At 46.4% G+C, this 14,974-nt stretch overlaps 1 long non-coding RNA gene across 1 annotated transcript; it reads right to left on the bottom strand.

Annotated features, from left to right (window-relative positions):
• Positions 1 to 11,444: 11,444 nt before the first annotated feature.
• Positions 11,445 to 12,982, bottom strand: LOC115251319 (uncharacterized). Its single transcript, XR_003889887.1, has 3 exons — positions 12,843 to 12,982; positions 12,429 to 12,519; positions 11,445 to 11,664 (listed from the first exon to the last, which is right to left on the bottom strand). It is a non-coding gene; the product is annotated as an uncharacterized lncRNA (long non-coding RNA).
• Positions 12,983 to 14,974: the final 1,992 nt, after the last annotated feature.

Genomic DNA, 14,974 nt, shown 5'->3' with positions numbered 1-14,974 from the left:
TTGAATGCAATCCGTCTCCCTTCTCGAGCCACCCAAACCTGTGTCCGCTCACTTTTGACAGCTGGTGTCCGACGAGAATCTCAACGCTAACATTTGAAATTTCACACCCGTGACTCAGCTGTAAGAGGAGCATTAATGAAGCCGGCCCTCGACGGTGTGACTGATCTTCCTCTGGGAAAAATGTGTAGAGCCTCAATCACATCTAGCTCCTTTTCTGATTGTCTTCGGGCTCCCGCCGAGCGCTGTCAGAGGTGGGTTTTCAGGGCGTCCTAATGGCAGATGGACAGATGGGCGGGCCCATCCATATTCATTCTCGGGATGCCTCCCGTTTCTTGTCCGTCAGAAAGCAGCATGTGTCAGTGAGACAAGGAAAAGGTGTCAGAGTGAACAAGACGCTCCAAAATAGTCGCTAAAGGAGACGGATTGAGGGGTTTTTACGGTGTAGCTGCAGGTGTCAAAATGGCTGACAGGTGGACGGCAGCAGACGGGAAATCAACCTTTGTTGGCGGAGCATAAAGCTTTTCTTTATTAGAGTAAAGATTTTTGCGAATCCACCACCGGCTTCTTACTAGTCCGTCCCAGAGATTAAGACCACACTCTTCCTCTCGTTCTCGTCTCATTGAGTTTATTACATTTTCGACTTTGACCGCTCTGCTACAAATTAAATATGGTCACGCCAACGCCCTCTCCTCACGCCGCTTTGTTAAATTAGCTAGAGCATATGCAGCGGCCTGAACGCCAATATACTCCGCACGAGCTGCTCGGCGAGCGCGCCTGCCTGTTTGGGTTTTGATTCATCTGGTTTCCAGTACAGGCGCGGTTTGAGGCGGTTTGAGCCGGAGCATACAAATGCAGTGGAAAGTCTACAGAACAAAGGTCAAGGTAGTCTCAAGAAAAGGGAATGCTGGCTACCAATGATATAGGGAGAAGAAAAAGATGTAAAATATACAGAAAAACTTAAATGTAGATAGATAAATCCACGCCTGTTCTCTTACCCAGATGGTTCGCCTTCTTATTACACAACAGCAGCACTCATACGGCAGTAAGGATCACAGTTTTAAAGAAATAATCCAGTGGATAACTTTTGTTAGCTATCGACCTCACTCCTCGAGAAGGTATCCTGGTATTGATCTGTGCGTCAGAGGAGTGATAAGTGGGTGTGATGTTGCTTTGGCAAAGAGGGGTTTTACAGCAAACTGTGCAGAAATCGATCGTTAAAATTAAATGTTAAATCTTTGCTCTCGCCGCCTTCAGAATGGACTATTTACATCAGCTCCGCTGGCTGCAGAGAGAGAGGATGTTGGGAGTCCCAAGAGCGTTTGACCTGAAAGGTGGACGCACACAGAGTGTTGAGTTCATTAGTTTTTAATAAAAGTCTCAGGCTGGAAAACCTTAACTGAGTTTAAAGGCCAGGGAGACCACGGACATTATCAGAGTTTGAACCGATTTTACCTACCAGAGCGTATAACGTTTATGTACGTGGGATTCCATATTAGCTTTTGGGTGAAGCTAAACTGGTATGATTATAAATTAATGCTCCCAGAAGTTTCATTTTCATCAATTTGCTTTTATTTCTTAACTCAAGCCTGCAACTTTGGGTCGAACTGTTTTCTTTTTATTAGCATTTCAAGGCTAGGCATTTTAGTCTGATTGTATGTGATGAATTGTAATGAATACTTTTGAAATACACATGGATTTAAGAACAGATGTTTCGATATTGACCTGAGGTCAACATCAGTGTAGTTGTGCTGCCAGAGAAGAGAGAGCGACAGGACGGTGACAGGCCGGGGGCACGCGGGCCTCAGTGAGTCACTGATATGGGACGGTGATGACACGCCGTCACTCCAGAGTCCGACCCCCCAGGGCCGTGGAGCTGTGTTTGAGAGAGCGACTGCAGTAAGAGCAGAGAAGCCAGACAGTGTCCGACTAGACCGGCTCTTTTAATCCACAGAGCTTCAGAAATAAAGATGATGTAAAGCGAAAGTGACGCATTTGAGAGAGTGTCATCGCGGTCAAACCGCGGCGCCACAGAAAACTGCTCCCCCAGGTAACGTGACCACGCCGTCTCCAGCAGGAGCCCCCAAACAAGTGTTTATGTGACACCGTTGCTGGGCAACGCCTCTGACTGCTACGAAAAAGCATGCGGTTGGACAAATTGACCAACGTGAGCTGGACGCCACGCACATGTTGCAGTGTTAATCACAATTACAAAAAAAGAAGGAGCTTATGACCTATACTGCAGCCAACCACAAGGGGGCAGACGGCTGCTATTTATAATATGAAAGAAATTCATTATAATCTCCTTTGGAATCACTGAATTATAGCTTATTTAGAAGCTTATTTACATACGGCGTAATGCCATCTGTAAATGGGCTTTTAATTCTGACTTCCTCTTTTCAAAAGAGCAACAGTTGCTTCAGAAATTGCCAGAAACAATTAATTCCATGTTGGTAATTAAAGTGAAACAGATGGCCGCAGATTACTAAATTTATGTGATCTAGAGAAGAGGGGATTTGATCAATATTTGTGCTGTTCACACCATCTTTTGAAACTCCCACTCATTTATGAAGGCAAAACTTTAAACACTCTTTATTACAGACTTGAGGAGCTCTAGCTTATAACTCAAAGACGACATTTTGATGTAAATATAGCTCATCTATTACATTTTCTTTAATGACTACACGGCTTTAACTAAAGGATCCCAGAAGTTTAAGGTGAAAACTTTTGTGGCTTAACCTCTGATCTTTTTTAATATCAGTCGGATTAATTAGACGATCTTTTGGCCAACTGGCATTTTATTCTTTCATTTAATAATGTCTTGTCCACCCGGGACGTCCTCCATCACATTTGTACTGACGTCAAGAGGTTTTGTTTTACCCCTGATGGGGGATGTTTACGACATCTAATTTCCCCTCTCTGCTGATGAAACTAATGAGAAACTAGTGCTAACCCTTCCTTTCAGAGCTAGTATAAAGCCATTTTAGGCTGTATTTTTAGGACTGTCAGTGCAATGTAGACAAAGAGAAACAGTCATTTTACATGAGTCCTTCCTATTTTGACTTCTTGGCATACGTATCAAACCGACACGGCCACTAATGTGACCTAGCAGCAGTCTGAGACCTGCGGGGTCTACCTCTCATGCCTTGCTTAACCCGTCAGCGGCAGTCTGACAAGTGCTCAGTCAAGCCTCTGTGGACGGGAGAGTCGCAGTGCAAAGGTGAACAAAGCAGTGGAGCGGTGTATTTTTATCCTGAGGCATATTAGCAACAGAGACATGGAAAGTCTGGTGTGAGACCAGGATCCTCGTATCCATCAGCAGTTTATATGTGCAGCACACTCATCAGCACACGGGTAGGTTGATTATTGATTGTTTAGCCTGTGGTCTTTTAGACCTGCTGTGAAGAGGACTTGGCAACCTCAACTGGAGGTGGACGTGTCTGAGCCGGCAGACCGTGGTTCAATTAAACGGCTCTCTGCTGCTCTTCATCGTTATCTTCAGTCTAAGAACTTTGATTTCCATCTCCTGGAATCGTCACCTGTCCTGCTCCCCGTCCTCCCCTCCGGTACGGAACGGACGATCCTCTCGCTCCCCAAAGACAGCGCCCTTCGTCTCACTTTGCGATTCACGCCATTCCCGTGTTACCACCACCGGCTGTTCCTCTCCCCCTGTCCTACTTCATATGCTGTCCAGCGCAGCGATGGCAGCCTGCTGCACCCGCAGAGACACGCACGCTGGTGGCGAGGACAGGCAGAACGAGCCGATCCGATCAGCAGGGCGCCAGTTCGCTGTTCATTTCTATCAGTCTCTTTCTATGGATGACAAATCAGCCCCCATGCGTGGGACCTGACACCCCTCAAACATTTAGAACTCTAAAACTAAAATGGCAACTACAACAAGCCCTCCTCTGTATCGATAACCTCTTTAGATGTTATGTAACATCTTAGAAGGGGCACCGCAGCCGCCCGCAGGCCCCACAGCGGGCTGGAACGCTTAACGACACCTAAGTGCTTCAATATCTGTCAGTGGAACCCGAGACGGGGCTGGCGTCGTTCTGCGGGGGGGTTCAGGTGACATTTGACTACAGCTCCAGGAGGGCCAGATTTGCTGCCTTGATGGAAAAGAGACGTGTCAGCTCAGAATACCAGCATGACAAGAGGCAGAACATCCAGGGGAACACCAGGCCCAGCATTGGTTGCCTGCCCCCCTCCAATTGAATGCCAGTCACCCCCCCCACACACACACGCCGTACCTGGAGGGGAGTTCAAACCAGAGCTTGTTATAAACCCGCTGTTATTTGCACAGGCGCTGGAGGATCCTCGAACGCAACATCAGAAGAAAGAGGAGGAAATGAGCTTTATCGCTTCCTCGCTGTCAATTAAAAGGAGGCCTTATCAAAGGCCCGCCTTTATTAAAGATGCCGCAAACCGTCGGCCAAATAACCCCTGACAGATTAATTGAATTTTGACAGACGGCTCATAAGCAAAAGGGGATCATTAAACAGACCTCAGTGGGGATCAACTGACAGCCGTCGATAAGCCCGTCTGTTGGACGGCAATAAAACCTCCCTCTTTATTATACAGCGAGCGGTCACATGTTTGTTCATTACACCTTTTCCCACTAACCGACCGGTGTGATAAGGGTCATACTTGGAGATTAAAGGGACAGTCCCTCCTGTGTGGTCTAATAAAAGGGCGGAAAGATGAGCAGCTACGCATGTAAATCCATCTCGCAGCCAACTTTAATAACGAATAAAGAAGCTCGAGGTTGGCGTGTACTGGCCGGGCGCCATGTCTCCTTGTTCCAGTTTGTATTTATTCAAGGTGTCTCATTTTCTCTGCCTCTTCTTACTCTGACGTCTCCATATCCCCTGGGAGAATCAAACCTCTCCTTTCCTTTGGGGAGAGATGTGGCGACGGTGGCTTTAACCCCCCCTTCCCCCGTAAAGCCCCACCCCCACACTCTGCCCCTGGTCTGTACAGGAGTGTTACCTCTTTTGTTAAAACAACTGACCACGGTGCCGAATTTTGGGTTTTTCTTATAATGTTTTTGTTTTTTTGTATTCGGTTTGACACTTCTTGACATCTTTAACTGTGATTGCTCATCAAAACTCACATTTTTCATCCAATGAAGGTGTTCCTCTGAAGACAGGGACCTCGGAGTGGATTAAACCCATGAGTGTCTCCTTGATCAGCGCCACTATTGTGTTATCAGTTCTGATTAGGAGCACATAAGGTCAAGAGGGTAGAATATCTGCTGAAGGAGGAGAGACAAATGAGAGCTGTGAGGGCTGATTGTTCCTTTAAAACGTGGATTTATGTATGAAACCTTCTGCTCTGTCTTTGTGAGGGGGGGCGCTACAGGAACGTGGGCGTGGCTGCGCCGTGGCCATGTTTGCTTTGCGACCGTCGCCAGTCGCCCGCCTCTTGAGCCGTGATGTTACCTGGACTGACCTTTCTCCCTGCGGGTGACAGGATGCAGATTGGCGGGAGGCTTCCGCGGGGTGGGGGGGTCCGTGGTTAGACCAGACCGGAACTGCAGGGTGTGGTGTTCTCAGTACCGCTGTCAGAAACATCAAACAGTCAGGCGTCCCCACCAGGTACGGAGGAGCAGCGTGAAACAGAGAAGACTGGGGGTGGAGGGTGACTCAAAGCTTTCCCCAGCGCCCCCCCAAGTAGGTCTGTGCTGACACCCGAACTATCCTAAGATTCTGACGGACTCTTGAATCTCAGAAACATGGTTGGGAGTGTGGGTCAGAGTGAGGAATGGTGGTCAGGCAGTTGCAAAACTCTCAATTGTCCACAAGTATTCCTGCCCTTAGAAGGATCCAGTGACCCCCCCCATAACCCTGATTTAGTGGCAAATTTAGTGGTTTTTCACTCGCCACATGGACCGTGTTTCAATCACGGTGTGTTATTGAGGCACCCAAACACCGGGAGCATGAATATTGAGCCGAGCCAAACAGGAAGCATCGAATATTTGGGGAATTCTCTGCACAAATGCTGCGAAAAGCCGGAAGGCGGAAAAGAATCGTGAGCCTCGTGAGTCTTCAGAGAACAGGCCTGAGCTCATCTGTTCCGCTCCGGAAGTGGCGCGCACGCCACAGCATCTGGTCACGCCGTTGGATCTCCGCATCACTGCTGGCCGCCACGCAAAGAGGACGCGCCGGGCTCGACCAGCCCAAATAAACGTCTCGATGTCCCGTTTACGGCTGGCAGACATGGACACGGGGTTGGATTTGACCGATGTTGAAACGTTAGAATCTTCCCCACTTCGCAGGAAAATTGGATGAAAACATGAGAGGATGATGAACGTCAAAAAAAAAGACAATAACTCAGTTTGTTGCCTTTTCAAATTTGGATTGTTTTGAGGTGTTACAGAGATGTTTGGTGGACTGGAAATTGAAATGCAAAAGGTCCAAATCAGTGTCGACCACTCCTGGTTTTCACGTTTTTATTGCACAGATTTAGTGCACTTTTATTTGTGTCATGAAAAAAAAAAAAAAAAGCTACTCACACTTACCTGGGGGTCAGACTATACTGGGAGTAAGAACTGGTGACGCAGGAGTTCAGGCACATATCCGTGCTCTGTGATGCTCCGTGCACCCCGTCCCTGTTCTCATTATCCTCTCTCTGGGTGTTGTGGAGGAGTGGAGATGAGAGGAGGGGAGGGTGGCGATGGAGGAGACTGGCCGGCCAAGCCGACGTCCCCTGTGGACAGTGAACAGATGGGACCCGACTCCTTCCTCACACATCAATGCCAGGGATGCTTCGGTCTGCTCCAGTGGCAGTTTCGAACTGGTGTTTACTCCAACGATGGGGGAGTCCTGGGAGCGAAGGAGATTACTGAGGGCTGCGGGCAAAAAACAGCCAAAGTGGACGTCGTCCAAGGAGGATTAATTAAAGGTGTTTACAAGCTGGTCTGCTGACGGGAAAACACTCTAATTGATTTGAAAAAATGACAACGTCTGACAGCTATTTGAAGTTACACACCTGTATCCCCAGACCCCCCCACCACTGGTCCAGTTTGAACTTCTGTGGCTTCCACCCATCACTTAAAAGACACGTCATTCATCTCCATGTTACTCCTTCTCTGGTCCATCCACCCACCTGTCAGAAGACTGGGATACCTGGGTAATGTAGTTAACCACCAGAGACATAATTAGAGAGCTGCCACCTGTATTTCCTCTCCTCCTCCAGATCCCAACATCCCTCATTAGAGAGAAAATGTCTGTATGTGTACGGTGGGAGGAAAAAAGAGTAAATTAATCTACTCTGGAAACCTGACACTAATCAGTGGGTTTTTTTGGGCCGGTGTGGTCGACACGTCCGCCGAGACGCTAGCGCCGAATCACCGAATACATTTTAATTGCGCTCGTTAAATGCGCAAAATAAAAACACATCAAAACATTTTGATTGGATTTTAATGAACGTCTATTAACAGGACAAAACTGCCAGAACATCCCAGTCTCTTGAGTGTACCTGTGGAGGTGGGGGGTGTTTTAATGCAGCTAGCTTACAGGAAAAGCTTACTGCCTCAAACATGACTGTACAGCATCAAAATCATTGGTCTGATGATGGTTAGCAATCCTTTTATTTAGATTGTAAGTGACTTTGTTTAGAGATTTAGAGCTTCATGCTAAATGTACGGTGGTACGATGAGCAGGAAACAGTATCAATGATGATGCTAGGCTAAGTGTCACAAACTCTAAAATCATGCAGAGTGAGACTGAGCGCATTGGGTACTCAATTAACACTCTAAATTTATCTCCAGCCTTAACATTGTTTTCATTAGCATGCTGATAAGATTGCACAGGTGACGAGAAAGAACAACAGAACATTGAAAATGTTCATGCTGCAATGGACAGGAACCCCCCCCCCACCACATCTGTGCTGAAAGGACCTTATAATACATGTTGCACAGTTGTGCAGCATTAACTTTCTCAAAAGAAGTTTGTTAATTGCAGAGGCCCAATTTCTGTCTTAATTATGCACCATCATTGTGCTAATAAGCTAGCAGGAAACCCAGGTATTTTAGTATATATCAAAGTGGAAGAACTGAGTAACTACTACTGTTATTTATTGGAACCTGTACTTGTCTGCTAATTTGGAACACATTATTCACAGAGCTTTTGGTAACATCAAAAATAATAAGGTTGTGTTTGTTCAGATGACTTTTTCCTTCTCCAACACGATTTAGCAGACATGAGCAGATTAGCAGTGGATGCATTTTAACACGACTGGGCTTCTTCCTGCCACTTCCTTTCTCATTTCACGTGCTTGAGGTCAGCATGGACTCGAGATCTCATTAATTTGGCCTCTTCTCTGCGAGCAACAGCAGAAAACCAGAATAGTTCCCTAAAGTACATCAGCATCACGGCAAGATTATACGAGCAGAATTCGGTGATTTGGTACTGTGGTAACCTGCACGTGTTTATGTACATACGTGTTATCTGATCCGCACCATATTGTTTTCCGACATTTGCATTTTCCACCTACTCGTTGCCACCTAGAGCGAAAGCAAACGTGTGTGCGGGAGTGTGGATGTGATATGAGCAATTAAACGCGTTATAGTAACCAAAGCGACGAACCAAATATTCTTTATTACATATATTTTTCTTAGCATCCATACATTTAGATACATTAGGGCAAATTTATATATTGGGTGGTATTAAATGGTTTGATTCTGACTCCAATTTCAATTCAAACTAATCTTTATAGGCTTTACTACTTTAGTGTCTTATCTTTAACACCTAAATAGTTAATATTTTAATCCACCGCCGTAGTTGGCTAATGTTTTCCGCTACATTAGCATGTGTGTAGCTGTGCTTTTCTCTCCTATTGCTTTAAAGAAAAAAGAAACGTCTGATGAATATAGAACAAGCACCTTCGTTTACCTCGCTCGGATTCACTCGAATCGATCCACAACGCAAAATCCATTTCTTTTTAATCAAAACTTGATCCGCCTCATTTTTCGGCACACTTCATTCGGCATGTTTCAGCGAATTAGAACATGCATACATGCATATATAAACAGCTTTGTGTGGACCATCATTTAGAGCTGGTGAAAGGTGTAATGCTTGACTGGAGGACATGCTCGTACATGCAAACAGTGGGATTATGAAATCTGAGATGGTCTGACTTTGGAGAGCCCGCCGGGGAGACGTGAAGAGGGATCCTCCACACGCATCTGTATGCTGGCACGTGTGCCAACGTGTGACCGGGCATGATTCATGTCGCCAATGTTCCGACCATAATCCCGACAATCTCACACTCCGAAACCCGCCCGAACACAATCGTATTCATCAACGAGGCGCCGTCTTAGTCGAGGGAACCTTTTCCAGGCTCTCGTGATGCTCAGATCGACTGTGGTTCTCTTTCCCGTCGCCGTTGGTTGAGCAGAAGTTTAATCGTTTTCCTTTGAATGCTTTGATTCCCTGTCGGTGCCTGGGATCGTCAAGCCTTCCATCCATTTTCGGCGAACCACTGACACCTGGTTGTCTCCAATTAAACTAATGTGCATGTTTCAGGCTTGTGGGACGTTATTACTCTATCAGAATACCTGGAGACAACTGGCACAGACATGGGGAGAACACATAAGATCAGGTAAATGGGAATTAGCTTAGAATGTGGAATTAGAGAACTCTGTGCACACAGTCCGGTCACGGAGATACACAAATTAAACTGTCTTTGTTTTCTGGTGTCGCAGGATCCTTTAGCATGGAATTCTCAGCATTAGTATTCACGAGGGATGGAGCATTAATTTACAACCCAAAAAAGAAGGGGGGAAGGGCACATTTTCGCACCCAACAACATGCCAAAAGATAAAGCAACAAGCAGGCACAGCGAGCCCGGGAGTAAATAATTAAAGATCTCTCCATTTCAAGCTGAGGCACATCCCGGTGTGGTTTCTGGTGAAAATAATAAAATAAAATCCCTCACTGCTGCTGAGGATTTTCAGCAGGCTGTGTTCGCTGACAGCCCGGGCAGCAGGTCATGTTCATACTCAAGCTTAGCCCCTTATTCCTTTGGCCCGAGCCTATCTGGTGCTTCCTCCGTGACAGGTCTGATCCTTTACCCACCCTCATGGCCTTATTACGGCTGCAGCGCCGGCGGGAGAGCACAAATCCGCAGTCAAATATTTCCAATAAACTTCATTTGCTTTAATCTCAATTTATACTCCCTGTTATCATGAGTGTAAATAAAGATAACAGCAAATTTGTGGTGAGTACAGCCATGATAAAGCTCTGTCTGAGTGACTGTACACCAGTATATGGCACTGGGCTCGGTTAATAACCTTTTCCGGCAGCAGACATTAAATTCTGCATTCGGCAGGAGTCAGAGTAGCTTTTCTGATGTGAGGCAACGATTAGAATCTGGTGAACAAATTCAGGAAGCTCATAATTAACTGGGTGTAAACAAAGCTGCCATCTAAATGAGCTAAATAAGAGTCAGGTCACTGCCGGCAGCTCTGGAGCCGCTTGCAAATAACGCCATATGTAATGATGAAGAAACGGTAGAAATAGTTGGGATATTCTCAGAAAGGGAAGAAATAGTCTGGTGCAGAGGGAGTGACAGGTGTGGTCACACGTTTAATTGAAAACCCGTGTCATTACAGGATGTCACATGGCGGAGTTAAAGGTGCCACGGCGGGGTATCAATTTATGCCATCAGCACAATCACACCACATAAAAATATAGAAATATAGAAAACCCAGGAAGAGGCGTGGCTCATGCTTTGATATGGAGATGGTGCTGCTAATTCCCGTTTCTCCTGAGGTATTTCATCGGCTACATGTCTCCTCCATGGACACAAATACTGAGACGTGACGAAACTCTTTCATCTTAGCACGAAGGCTAGCAAGACAGCGAACAACGACTTCAGGCGTAGGTGAGGTTTTGGGACATCTTTAAGGATGTTTTACTTTTCCAGACTAATTTACAATTCATAAAGCTGCCTTACGATTTTTACAATGCTGCCGTCCTACGGGTGGCCTCTGGGGGGCGCCACCAAGCGGGCGTTGCAAACATATAAACTGCACTGGTGTCTCACCACGCTGAGCTCTTGTGTCTGCTTTTACTATCACATTAAAAATTCTCCTTATGCCAGGTTTTATAGTTTTAATTCCCTGCTAACCTTGGATTATTTTTGAATCGACCTAACCTTATTCACCTCTCACAATGAAACACTTACACTAAGCATGATTGGTTTATTGAACCCTCTGAAAGGCTGCGATGAGGTGAAGCAAGTTACCTCTGACCTTTCTACAATTTTAACTTTAGCTTTTCTTTTTATCCCGTTTAATGTTAGACTAACAGCAGCCACCGGGTACATGACATGGTGTTTGGTTTGGGTTAGGAGAACCGGTGTTGCTGCAGGCAGAACTTAGCAAAAGGTGCAGTTACAGCTACGGAAAACAACACAGCGGAAAAACAATCCACCAGGAAAATAGCTCGGGAATGATTCAGGGGGGACTCGGACAAACGCTGTAGGTCAGGCTTGTGGTGCTGAGGAGGGGACCGGGACAGACCAACGAAACTAGGAAGACAGGCAGGAACAGACGTTCTTAAAGAACCGGTGAAGAGCGGCTGGAGAGACCATAGCAGGCAGATGCTGGTGCTGATCGCCGGTGTGGATGGACCTGCCACGACGACAGCCCCACCCGTCCTGGAGAGAAACCCAAAGAGAGAAAAGACAGCGAGGGATAAGACAGAGCAGGAGCCTAACAACCCGAGGACAATTTCAAATTTCCTGTTAGTAATACATGAACCATATACTGCACGTGTGGCGTGTTTGAGAGTCCCAGAAAACCTGATAAACCCCACCAGCATGTTGACTGATCACTGGGGTGGGCACTAAACCTGCTGCACAGATGTTAATGAAGCATCTGCTTGGTCCGGCGCACGAGTTGCCATTTCAACGTCAGCAGCCGCTGTTGCTCCAATCTGAGTTTTTTGTAACTTCCAGCTATGTTTCAAAACGTGACCTGTCAAACTCCAGTAAGGGCCTTTGGTGGAGACTTGACTGATGGGTCCACAGAAACAGATCCACAGTTTTGCTTTGTCACAGCGCGCCTTGAACCGGATCGGTCAGCGCCCCTCAGCAAGATGCTCATCCGAGGCGACGGCAACGTACGCGTCTGATGGAAGCAGACATGTCCGTTTGGACTGAGCTCGCGTAACCAAACATCAGAACTGTGTCTGAGTCACGACCACATACGAAACCTGCCTCCGGTCTGGTTTGAAGGATCTGGACATGGGTCGCATACGACTTTAAACTTGTTTTTCCTTTGGTCTTTTTACAGATAGCAAGGGCGATAATAACAGTCTGCTAAAATGTGTGTATATGATGTAGACATGTTTTACTTGTACCAGTGACCACAAACATGCACAGACTTTATTGTCCAACCAAGAGGAAAAAGGGACACTTACAGCACCCGTTAGGATTTCAGCATCCAGATCTACGACTACCACTGTCACCGGTAACGACTCTCTTGGGACGAGCCGGGTACCCCAACACCATCTAAATAATGGAGAAAATGTTTACTTTGAGGAATCAATAACGTCTTCTTCTGGTGGTCTGAGTGTGACCATGATGAATTAGTGAATGCCATTAGCTTTCTGACTACTTCCTCACCGCATGCGGCGCCACACTAGCGTGCCCAATTCTAACCTTTTGGGGGTCGTTATAGACTCATTTAACTAATGCGAAACATGAATTATTGACAGATGTGATGTTCTGCCAATTAGTCAGCCTATAGGCAGCCGCCGGTGGCCCCGCATTCGTTGCTAATGGTCAACTTTTGTTTTTAATTGTTTCCAGCTCCACATTGATCCCCAGCGTACCCCTGGAGTCACCTCAGCCGGAGGAGGGTGGGGCAGGTAATTCCGTGTGACAGCGGAGGCTGAGGGAGGAGTGACGGTGACTTTGACGTGGGAAAATATTGCGCCACCGCCGAGATTAAACAGCAGCTGAATCAATGGGGAGCCGGCCTCATGAATGAGACATGAGGGGCGTTCTCTCAAGAACTGCCTTCAAAGCCCTCCCAAAGGTGCATAAACAAGTTTAATATATGCAGGTGGAGGTCAGATTATTGGCCTGTCATCACGCGTGTGAATGGGGAATAGGAGACGGGGTCGCTGCAAGGGCATTGGGAGTTGGTCTACATGGTGTCGCTGGACGTGATTCGGGACAAGAATGTGAAATTTGTGGATTAGCGTTGGCATTAGGAGCGCCACTCAAGAGCAGAGACATCCCAGCCCAACCCTCGGCTCAGCTCAACCCTGGAAGAGAGATGAGAATTTCACCCCTGGTTTAGCATGTTAGCGTGCTAACTGAAGTAGCTATCGCTGCAACAGCAACACATTTTCAGTGCGTCTAGTAAATCAAGCCATCGTCCTAACAAAGTACAGAATAAGTATGATCTCCTGTTGCCATGGTAACCCGTTTACATCTCCATTTCCCAGGAGGGATACCGGTTTCATTCCTCCTCCTGGTCCAGCTGTGCTGTGTCAGTGACTTTGTTCCGCTCGCCCTGTTTGTGTCGCTAAAATGCAGCGAACTCAGCACAACAAAGCATCAAAGGCCGCCGCAGGCAAACAGTAATTCAGGGTCAGGGGTCCATTCACCCACATGCCTTACTACAGCCACACCTGCTACATCCTGCGTCACCTGTGATGCTCTTTCAACGCTCCATTCAGACCTGCTTGTAGGCGAATCACACTGTCCGCATACGCCGGCCTTTTTTGTCCCAATATAAAGCTGACTGGATTAGTCCCCAGTCACGCTTTCAACCCTTTATTACGCCGGATTCCTTCCTTCGATATTCATCGTATTACAACCAGTCCTCTCTCATTAAAAGAAAAACGGGTACCCACGGAAACCATAGCTTCAGCCTCCCACACACATTGGACTCCTAATTATGAGGCTCTTGAGAAATATCAGGTGTATCATTTTGGCAGGACGTTTTTTAATGTTTGTCCTCGACTGGGGAAAGGACAGCTTGGGGATTCAGCGCAAGCTCGATTAGAGAGCTCAGCTGCTGCCTTTTAATCACTCTGAACAAGCATGGGCTCCATTTCCGTGGTGGCCAACTTCATTTAAAAGGCTGTTCTGGATGCCACCAACGCTCCCTGCTGCTCATTTCCTTCGCTCCAAACTCGGGCGGTTCTTACATAATCCATTTGTGTGCACAGCTCCTATCAGATGACCCTTGAATTTGCTGATTATCTAATCAATCTGTTTACAGATGTAGATTAAACCGTGTCACAATCATTTTAGGATCTCCAAAAATACAGGTGGGAACTTTTTTAACTGGGAAAATTATTGTAGGTACCTGAGTTGGTGTTGTTGGATTGCAGTACCTCTCGTGTGTCACTGCCAATCCGCGTGTTCTTTAAATGAAGACTTCAAGTAAACAAATGTCAATTTCAAAATGTATTTAGCAAACAGATGTATTTAGCAAACAGAATCAATTCACGATACAAATATTACAGAGCTCTGGGCCAGTTCATAACCCTAGCAACAACAAGTCAATTGTCAGGGCATGAAGTCTGACGACCTAACTATCCCTTGACCCAGTCTTTTATAGAAAGATATATGTAAATTATTGATGCTAATTCAGTCCAATCCAGTCCTTCTTCTTGGATGACCCCATCTTCTTCTTCCAGCCTCCTTTGGTGTTGGTGTGGTCCTTCTTGTCCATTATCTTCTCCAGATGGCCAGGTCCGAAGTCATATTCCTGCCAAGGAACTTATCAACACCAGTAAACTACGTTGTCATGTTTTACGATGGGGATCTACCATTTCCTGTCTGGCTGGCTCCAACTGTCTGACCAGTATTCAGGTCAAGGAAGGGTCAACTGACTTGCTTATGTGTATTCCTACTAAAGAGTATATAGTATTCCTAACTTCTAAACTAACTTTAACATAAAACAAAACATATAGTATAACACATGCTAATAAGATAAAAGATGCTA

The sequence above is a fragment of the Takifugu rubripes genome, chromosome 10 (assembly GCF_901000725.2).
Source record: "Takifugu rubripes chromosome 10, fTakRub1.2, whole genome shotgun sequence".
In the NCBI taxonomy this organism is placed as follows: Eukaryota; Metazoa; Chordata; class Actinopteri; order Tetraodontiformes; family Tetraodontidae; genus Takifugu; species Takifugu rubripes.
This window is presented reverse-complemented; position numbering and strand designations above follow the sequence as displayed.